The sequence below is a fragment of the Archocentrus centrarchus genome, chromosome 17 (assembly GCF_007364275.1).
Source record: "Archocentrus centrarchus isolate MPI-CPG fArcCen1 chromosome 17, fArcCen1, whole genome shotgun sequence".
NCBI lineage: Eukaryota > Metazoa > Chordata > Actinopteri > Cichliformes > Cichlidae > Archocentrus > Archocentrus centrarchus.
The window spans coordinates 29227286-29238447 of NC_044362.1; positions in this window are offsets into that span (position 1 = coordinate 29227286).

Below are 11162 nucleotides of genomic sequence, written 5' to 3' on the forward strand. Positions count from 1 at the left end.
GGAAAAGACTCTCGTTGAGTTAAATATTCCCCATTAACAAAATTCACCAATAGACAGCTTTGGCTCTGACTTCATCAGCTTTGACAGAACAATAGTACAGTATATGTATTATATTTGTACTACTATAAGCTTAGGCAGTTTCACTTTAGTTAATTCCGTCTGTTTTTTATTTAGCTCCAGCTAACAACAGTCCTCTTAACATGCTTTATATTGTAAGGTGAGCCATTTGAGAGAGAGAACCCCCAATGATCCCCAAAAGCCCTTTGCGATTGTAAGGAGGAAGGGGAGGAAGTCTCTGCTGTGAGCATTTGGGGGTTGAGGGGAGAAAGATAACAAAGCTCAACAAAAAGAACAAAGCACCAGCTATGAAAGGACAGAAGGGGTTGGAGCACACATTTATTTACAGCCTTTAATTTGCAAAAAGACATGACTTTGTCTTCAACAGAGCAGGCACTATGCATTATATAAATGCATGGGGAGTGAAAGTTTGGTTGATCTTGTTTGAAGGGCAGCCCATCCACCCATCCATCCATCCATCCTCTACTGCTCTCCAGCTTCAGTCTCAGCACAAATGCTCAGATTATCATCTTCTCAGCCACCACCTCTACCTCTTCAGAGGGGAAGCTGAGACATCCCCAAGCCAACTGAGTGATATAACCTCTCCAGTGTGCCTTCAGTCTACCCCAGGTGCTCCTCTTGGTTGGACATGTCCAAAATGCCTAACCTGCAGCAAGGAATTCCAGTGAGATTCCCAAGCCATCTGCACTGGCTCCTGTTAATGTAGAGAAACAGTGGCGCTACTCTTAGCACTTCCCAGGTGTTTGATTGTATCATCGTGTCTAAAGGTAACCAGACACACTTCAGAGAATGTTGTTTTTCTCCACTTGTATCTGCAACAGTCTTCTTGTACTTTGGGTCACTGCTCAGGTGTAAATGTGTAAATAGTTTGCCTTCCCACATAAGAACATGTTGAACCATTAATGATTTTAAATCAGCTTTGAAGGCTTACCTGTTTAGTCAAGTCTAAGTAACCTCTTGGTTTTTGGTCGAGCTTTCTGCTGCTTTTATTTGACTGTTTTAGCATTGTTTTTGTCATAGTTAGAACTTAGTTATCATTTTTGTCATGTGTTTTGTGCTTTTTTATTGAGTTCTTGGAGACCTAGATTGCAAATAAGTGTGACTGTAATGCACTTTGGGTCAACTTCTTGTTTTTAAATGTGCAGGTAATCTTAGGTAATCTTAGGTAATCTTAATATATTATTGAGCCACTTGTGTCAAAGCTTAGTTATATCAGAGTTTGAAAAGTTGCAGATGTTATGATCGGCTCTGTGGAAGACGGCATCAGCTAAATGTTTGAAATGTAGATGGAGAGACTGTGTCTGCAGCATGATGGACGAGGCGAGTAAAGAGACAAACACAGACAGATATAGACAGAGCGAGCCTGGGGAAAGCTGAACTCGGCACAGCCACAGAGGGACTCGTGACAGACAGACTGTTTCTCCCTGCTTGGCTGCTTTAATGACAGGCAGCAAACTCATTCTGCAGGACAAACAAATCACTGGGACAAACCTCAGCAGGCATGTGCCGTTACACGCTGACACATACTAACACTGCTCCCTGCTGGAAAACCTGTAATTCTGCTGGGGTCTCCAGTTACATTCAAAAACCGAAAGGTTTGTCCATTTCACGGCACCCACTGAGAGGTCAGTGGGTCATAATGAAAGAATAGAGCGAAAGAAGAGAGACTTGCTGAGAAATAAGACACAGGTGGATTGTATACACTGCTCTTTCCCCTCCTTCTAATGTCTATGCAGTCAATATACCTCCGAGTTATCTCACTCAGGGATGAAATTCAGCTTTTATGGTTCGTTGGGCTGAATGAGTTTTTCACCAACGAATCAAAATGAAACTGTACAACAGGAATGATAGAGGCGGTCAGCAGGCAGCCTGAAGCTTCATGAAAATGAACTTATCATTAAGCTATTTGCTTAAAAAAGGTTAATATAACTGTTACAGAGACTTGAACATGTCATTTCAATTTAATGATTGATCACTCCGTTTAGGAAACAAAAATCTTCAGAAAATCACCTCAGAATAATATCAGTCTGCTCTGCTGGAGCACCTGAATTAAACGCTCAGATTCAGGGAGCAGAGGTAGCTCAGCGAGGAGAGATCATTTGGAAGAATTTAACATGATTTATTGAGATAGAGAATTCAATTAATAAGCTACATGGCAATTAAGCTCTGATGAACCATCACAGCAGAACAGAATCCCAGCAATCATAGCAATTAGGACAGGACCCCTGTAGGTTTAAATGGACAGCAGTCCTGGCCTGACAAGGTAGTTCTTATTTGTTGTGCCATTTGCTTAGCCATTATTTGTTTAGTGTCCCTGAGTGTATAATTCAAAGCAGTCCTCTCAGCTCATAACAGGCTGAGGAAACTTGAAGTCACTTGGATGAATGATGAATTGTTTCTCCCACTGAAAATGCTGCAGCGTGATGAGCAAAATCAGCTTTCTGTAATTTCCTTACCTGCATTATTGAGCATGCAGAATGGTGCTGCATTTCCTGCATTTGCTGCATTTTAGCAAGAGAATTTGTGAGTGGGAAGAGTATAAGCCGAATGAGAGTGTCAGCATAACAAGCAGCAGAGGGAAGTTTTGGACAGTAATTCACACAGTCATAAGTCCACTCATCCCCAATGAGGCAGTTAAATATAATTAGATCTGCAGACAGTATAAAAGATGGACACAGACTCTGTGGTGTTATCCACTGAATAGTGAAGTCCTGTTATGAAGCTTTGGGCTTCATAACACCAATCGCTGTTGCCTTCTTGGTGTTCTGAAATTTGATTGTGACACCACACGATCACTGGCTTAGACAATCCTGCTTTCTGAGTTTAACAATGAGAGTAATTCACCAAATCAACATTTATACAGTATGATGTGAAACTGGCGAATGAGCCCAGAAACTCATCAGGAAAGTGTTTACAAAGCAAAGGAAACGAACATCTATTTTCCCAAAGAGTTCTATACAAGAAAGCTTTTTTGCAGCCAGAGGCGCTGCCCCCTGCTGGCCAATAAAAAGAATGCAGGTTTAATATGGCTTCACTTTTGACTTGTCCTAACAGCTAAGCCATTTTAAGGCATGAAGGAATTATTTGATAAACAGAGTTGTATTTTAGGGATTTAGAATTTTAAAATAAGCAATTTAAAATTTGTTTAAGCTTTGCAGGTAAAAGAGGCTTAGTAAAAGTATCACCTGTGATATTGTAGAGGCAAATGTAGACAGAAAGAAGAGGACCCTTCCGTCAGATATGCCGAGAAATCCATTTCAAACCTCTTGATTTTGGTGATAATGGGTTTCCATTTGTACGTTTGATTCAGTTATTCATGTATAAGAATGCCAATTATTTGGTTAGCTGATATTTATCTTATTATTTCATGTTAATTAAGGATGAAATGAGTGAAAACCTGAGGGGGGGGGGGGGGGGGGGGGGGGGGGGGGGGGGGCTGCTGATCAGTGTGTGGAAAGGTTGCAGGATTGACTGGCAGGGATAATATGCTTCTGAGCATCCCAACTAATTCTGACAAACAGCTCGATGTGTGCAGCATCACAAACTGCAGCGGCATGAAATGAGCTTTAATGACTACCTGTTATTACAGCTCTAACTTTGTTTATTTCACTCCAGCAGACACAGATTTGTTTGGAGATGAGCAGAATAAGTTGTTGTTGTTGTCAAAGGAGAACATCTGAAAACATTTGTGTTCAGTGTGCGTGGATGCATCAGTTGCTATAGAGATTAAGGTACCTGCGGTTGCATGTTTAACCTTCTGAGTTTTCCAGTGTATTTAAAGTAAGTACAGACGTCAGGAGAGGAAAAAAAATAACAGCTCCTTTTGTCTTGACAACATACTCTTCATCAATTAAGAGCTGGGGTTGAGGGTGATGTAATCAGCCACCAGCCCTTCTGATCCAAAGGTGATGAACACCTGCTTAAAGCTTCATCAAACTGTCACTACATTTTTAAAGAGAAATCACGTTATCAACGCCTACATGCTCTGAAAATGAAAACAGTAAATTTAAGCTATAGCACGAAGCTGCTGCAATATTCAAACATTTCCACCCTAACTTGCTGCTCCTCCAGCTGACTGACAGCAACAGTTTGTCTCTGACCGTCAATAGTGCCACATTGAATAAGACACAGCAATTATCGTTCAATACTTAGTTTAATCAGATGCTTAATAGATGGTATTGGAGGCCTGAGGACTTTGCTAAATCAATATCTTTATCAGCACCAAACACTCGCAGTGTCTTGAGATTAGCAGCTGACATGCAGAGCTGCAGCCGGGCTTCGTGAAGCGCATCATTATGTCTTTAAAGTGAGTAAAACAAAACAAAAATTATATGTACAGTCTGTTTATGTCCCTTTAAATCTCTTCAGTCTTTTGTTGCTGCCTTCAACATGTCACTCCTGAGACACAAGGAAATGTCTCTTTTATTTCATCTCAATTTATCCTGGCTGTGAAATCAATCTTATACCTCTGATTATTAGTATGTACCCCTGCCAGCCACTTAAATGATCAACGGTAAATGGAATAGTTCTTTTATAGTGCTTTTCTACTCATGACCACTCAAAGTGCTTTATACAGCCATGTTCAAAAGGGGCTGAGATTATTTAAGCTTTGTGAAATGGTGTGTTATCCTGCTGGAAGCAGCCATCAGAAGATGCATACACTGTGGTGATAAGGGGATGGGTAATGGTCAGCAAGGGTGCTTAGGTAGGCTGTGGCACTTAAAAAAAAAACCCTAGAGATGGTTTTACAGGCAAATCCCAGCAGATCAGCAGTTTCTGAACTACTGAAGCCAGAACAACCGCGCCACGTTTAAAGTCATGCTTTGGATCAGGACCTGTGCGGGATCTTTAAGACGTTTAATAGCAAAGTCTAATTCTTCAGTGTAACCAATGTTACACGGTCCTCCTCCTGATTTCAGTTTGGTTAGATATTGTGAGGCCTTTTTTCTTAAACATGGAAATAATTCTGCAGTCATACACTTTGCATGTCTTCTGTGGTCTTTGAGGCCTTTTGGTGTTGCCGTCAGTGCATCCATTCATTTTTAAGAATGGACCAGTGTTAATTTCGTTAGTTTTCGTCAACAACCCTTTTTTTCATTACGAAAACGAGACAATAACTAAATAAAAATAAAAACTACCTAAAAGGATAAAAAAAAAAAAAACGATGACGAAATTAATTGACACTTTCGTCAATGAATGAAAACGAGACGAAAATGCTTGGCGGGGACGACATCCAATCAGAACTAATTTAATTTTGTGACAGGGCGGGACAAGTTAGGAAAACATCCAATCAAACGCACAGTTGCACAGATTTGGTCTAAACCCGGGAAGACCAAACTAGCTGTGATTTGTCTTTACTTCCGATAGAACTAAGTTATGTAAACAGTGTCAGCAGGGAGAAAGAGAAGAGCCGATGTATGGACACATTTGTCCTTTGACGTTGTGACAAACAAAACGATGTGTAAACCATGTGGGGCGACTATCTCGGGTAAAAACAGACAAATCTTAAAGGACATCTGCAAACCAGTCACCCAGATCTCCATGCAAAGGTAAGCATTTTAATGTCATGCAGGGTAAAGTGTTTTTCCCAGTTTAGCGTTTGTGTTTAGAGAAAATCTCCACACCGCGTGGATTAGCCTTTCCTAATCTTAGTCCTGAACACTGCCCTGTACCTTTCAGAGCGTCCTGCTGTAAAACACTCCTATTATCTCAGTAAGGTGGTGTTAATGAGCAGGTGAAACGCTAATGTTAATATTAATAATATTCTGTAACTTCTAATAAATGTTTAATTTTGTGTAAGTGTGTATAATGACTAATTCAAGAGAACTGAAGAAAAAAGATTTAAATTTTACACCCTTTATATTTTAATCGACTTAACTGACTGTAGACTTAGTCGACTATATTCTTACGATAATTCGTCGACTAAAACTAGACTAAAACTAAAATTATTCAGATGACTAAATTATGACCAAAACTAAATTAGATTTTTGTCAAAAGACTATGACTAAAACTAAATCAAAATTTGCTGTCAAAATCAACACTGGCATGTACCAGATTGTTGATTTGGCCACTAAAGTGTTTTGCTGTCTCCCTGACAGGTTTAGTTTGGTTTTTCAGCCTGATGACGACCTCCCTCACTTGCATTAACATCTCGTTGGGCCTCATATTGAGAACTCCGGTGATCAGCTAAAAATTCAACACTTTAAATCCAATCCTGATCATTTGCTGTGGATTAATGAGGAAACAGGTCTCACTTGGGTATGAAACTACTTGCCAATTAAATCTGAGCCTCTGAAAATGAAGGATTGTGCATAAAAATGACTGTAATTCCTAAACAGTTAATGCGATACTTTTGTGAAACCCCTTGAATCAAAACTGAAAGTCTGCACTTCAATCACATCTTGATTGTTGGATTTAAAACTTGCTGCAGAGGTTGTCAGTTACAGCAGGGCTGGTGCAGCATTTTTTAATGTCCTAATCAAAACATTATTAGAACCTTTTTTATATTGTCCTGATCTTTTCAGCACATCTGGATATGCTGAGGTACCGGAGCCCCTTGTTGGGACTCACTGTTAGAAGCTGCTTCACTCGTCTCTATTTAAGTCTCAAGGCATTGGAAACCATTCGGGATTCTGACTTATGTGTTTTTCTGCCAACAAAGCCTGTCAGCAAAGTGCTGCATTATAAATATCTGTAATAACTGCAAAAAAAATACTGTAGGACTAATTTGCACAAAAACTGCTCACACTACATATTTATAATTTCATTGTGTTGTAGTTTGCTTCAGGTAAAAGGTTCATTATGAGAGCGCATTTTCATTACCTGGACATTATAGTGGGAGTTTCCTGCTCTCTAAAAATCAACTTTGCCTCAGGGTGTAGTGCTTAAACAAATGAAAAAATAACTTTCTTAATGTATTTGTCCTTTAGCGTTTTTTTTTTTTTTTTGTTTTTTTTAGCTGAAAGTGAGTTGGATGGGAGAGCTCTCCTGGCTCTCGTACAGCAGGTTATTTTTCTCCGCTTCTCCCTCTCCCACCTCCCAATCTCATCGCAGATTTGTCCTATAATTACACATAATTGGTTTCCTGCACCAAAAATCATTCACGCAGATAATTTCTCATTTGTCTCAGTGAGAAAAATGAATGTTAGATTACAAAGACTTGCATTTTAAATGCCACTCGGAGGCGGCTGTGTGCACGTCTGCAAAATGTTTTGTAATGTTTTCAAATGATGGCAAACTAATCACATGTCCAATCAATCACAGTGAGAGTGGCAACATAAAGAGGAGTGTGCTTCATTGTTTTAGAAATGTCAGAGAAATGCAAGAACTCAATGGTGTGGAAAAGATTACATTTAGTCACTCCAAAACCACAAAGAGAGGCTGTTAAATTTAACAGGGTTACGTAAATCATGCCAATTACGGTACACAGAGATAGACGCTGAACTGCAGCAGAATTGAGGGGCAAATTTAATCAGATTTTTTTTTTTTTTTTTTTTTGCTTAGCTTTAATTAACCAAAGGAGTTTGTTTAAAATAATGAGCACACTGAGAGTATAGATTTCATATGAAACTATAGCAAAATATGGTGCAAAAAAATCTCATGCCTGGAAAAAAAATGCCACACAGAATAGCTCAAAGGATTTTTCAGACTGGCTTCAAAACTTCTGGATGGATTTTCATTCCAGTTTTACCAGAAGCTCAAGTGATTAACTTACAGTTAGGTACATAACCATCCATCCATTCTCTTCTCTTATCCTTTTCATGGTCACAGGGGGGCTGGAGCCTGTCCCAGCTGTCATAGGGTGAGAGGCGGGGTACGCTGTGTACAGGGCTAACACAGAGAGACAGACAACCATCCACACTCACATCCACACCTATGGGCAGTTTAGAATCACCAGTTAACCTAACCCCACTAAGTGCATGTCTTTGAACTGTGGGAGGAAACCGTGGGAGGCAGCACAGTGGTTAGCAGTTTTGCCTCACAGCAGACAGGTCTGGGTTCGACTCCACCTTGGCCAGGACCTTTCTGTGTAGAGTTTGCATGCTCTCCCTGCGTTTGTGTGGGTTTTCTTTGGGTACTTTGGGATCCTCCCACAGGCACATAACCATGTATTTAATCAATATGTGATTGAAGAGCAGACTTTTAGATTTAATTCAAGGGATTTGACAAAATTTTGCATTTAACTGTTTTGGAACTGACTGTTTTTAATACTTGGTTGAAAATCCTTTGCAGTTGGTGGCTGCCTGTAGACTAGAACTTGTAGATAAACCAAATGTTGCGTTTACTCCCTTCAGATGCTCTGTAGGCCTTTGCTGCAGCCACCTTCAGGTGCTGCTTGTTGATGGGTTGATGTCAGGTGAATGACTTGGCCATTGAAAAATCTGTTTCTTTGCTTTGAGAAACTCTGGGGTCCTTTTGCAGGCTGCTTGGGGTCATTTTCCATTTACACTGTGAAGTGCCGTCTGATCGGTTTTGCTATGTTTTTGCTGAATCTGAGCAGAAAGTATAACTCTGTACACTTCAGAATTCATCCTACTTCTTCTGTCAGCAGTAACATTCCCAATAAACACTAGTGACCTGCACTGGCAGTGCCATAACGTTGCTACTACTGTAGGTTTTCCAGAGCTGTGCAGGCTCTTTTAGATGTTTTCTGGCAAAGTCCAATCTGACCTTCTTGCTGTGCTTTGTAAAGTAAGTGCAGTTTATTTATAAAGAACTTTTCACAGGCATAAAGTCACAAAGCACTAATAAATAAAGTTTGTAACTGCTTTTTAAAGGAGTCCACAGAGTCAAATAAACAAAGCTGGAGTGGGAGATTAACCAACCAATCTGAGACTATGAATGAAGACTGCGAGCAGTGGTGTGCTTAATAAAAAGGTGAGATGAATAATCTGAGGTTTGTCCATCTAGTGCTCTATAAAAAAAAATTTTTTAAAGTACAATAATTTAAAAATGAATTCAAAAATCTACCAGTACATTCATTCTTTTTAAGAATAAACCAGGTTGCAGATTAGATCACTCCTAAAGTTTTTGCTGTCTCTCTGTTGGGTTTATTTTGCTTTTTCAGCCCAATGACATGTCTTTGGGGGCTGTTTTAAAATGGCTGTATTTCATAAACAGTTAATGCGATACTTTTGTCAAACCTCTTGAATTAAAGATGAAGGTCTGCACTTCAATCACATATTGATTGTTTGATTTAAAATCCGCTGATGCAACAGACGCAAAACTACAAAAATTGTGTCATCGTCCGATGAATTATGTATCCCCATCTGGCTTCAGGAGTCTTTTGAAGGTTTTTCTTTTTTTTTTTTTAAACTCATTGGTTGATGGGGCATATTTAGATATTTGATTGAAATAAGAAAAAAAAAGACATGGTCTTCATAATCTTTCAAAATATCACTAATCTGGATACAGATATTGTTCTGGATCTGAGGACAATTCATCCCCGGGCTGAGTCTCAGACTGCTCTTGTCGTTTACCGTTCACAGGTCATACAAAAAAAGGGGAAAAATACCCAAACTGTTCATGGGAAAGTGCAGGAATGTCAGCTTTGGCTTTATATACGGTGTCCTGACACTTCAGTTTGCCAGGCAGCCTCTAAAATAGCATGCAACAACGTGTCTGAACAATTGTTAACAAATTGACCGCTTTTCGGAGGTTTATATGTGATAATGTTGCAGTGCACAAACAACACAGGTGGAGTTTAACTGTAGTTAACCTATTGTAAAATAAATACAAATAAATTTTTTCTTTTTGAGGCCTTAAAATAGTTTGTAGATTCAGTAGCTAATTTGTGCTGTTGAGTTGAATGAGTAGGATGCCTCTGAAATCAGTCTTTTATAGATCGATGCTGTTGGAGGATGCTGAGTGTATCCATATTTATCTTTATCCTTTATTTTTCTGTTTTGCGCTTGTCGGTTTCTAAACATAGAGGGTCTTTTTTTTTTTCCTTTTTTGATAGATTTAAAGTTACTGTAGCTTACCGTCAGACATTTCCCTAAATAAATTCATCTGCCTGTGAGTCAGCACCTCATTAAGTTTGTTTTTCAAATGATGCAACGACTGCCCTTAAGGGAAGAAACGTTTAGAAGAAAGTGGTTTATTTGCTGGAGGATTTTTCAAGCAGTTACTGAAGCGTGGTAAAGTCCTGCTGATGTGCAGCTTTTAAAAGTTGAGCAGGATGTTTGTGGCTGTGCAAATGATCAAAATCTTTGTTCTTTGCAGTATATCTTAAAGAGCGTAACTGTAGACTTTTTTGCAACCTTGAATAAGAAAAAAAACATCAGTGTGACAGTGGGAATGTAAAATACAGCATCTGAAATGACTCTACAGATTGTCTTCTATGTTTTATTGAATTGCATTGCTGGAAATAAGAGAGAGGACGATCAATTCCAGGGGAGCTATTCCACTTCCTAATCCCATTGTACAGAGAATTGGCTGCAGTTCAGCCCGGGGAGCAGCAGTGGCCTCTCACAAGCAATGAACAGGAACAGAACTAATCAGCTAAAATAATTATAATTATTTATACAGTCTAAGCAGAGAAGCCCACACCTTCCTCTTCCTGGCCACCACTCGACATTTTTTTCCTGAGGCGTTCCGAAGCCAGCTAAGAGATGTAATTTCTCCAGTGTGTCCTCCTGCCCCGGGGCCTCTTCCTTGCGGACATGCCCGGAACAACTCACCTGGGAAGCCCTCCATGACTTGCCAGCTTATCATGGTGGTTTATGGGCCCTAGTAATCCCAGGAGCTATGTTGTCAGGGACAGTTTCCCCCAGTAGGGTCTCCCAAGGTAAATTTGTCCTGGGTGAGGTACCAGACCAAGTGTGATTCAAAAATACAACTGTGGAGCAAGTTACCCTGCCCAGACTGGGGTTTCCCAGCTCCCACTTCTGAGACCCAGAAGACCTGTGGCATCCCTAATACTTACAGACAGGTATTGAATCCCATTAAAAAAAAAAAAAAATCAATTGAACTAAATCCAATCTATCTATACTCTACCTCAAAGAAAACATCCTCCAGACAGTGAACATGGTTGTATCAAAACAATATACCATGCCACGGATGTCATTATGGCAACTTTGATG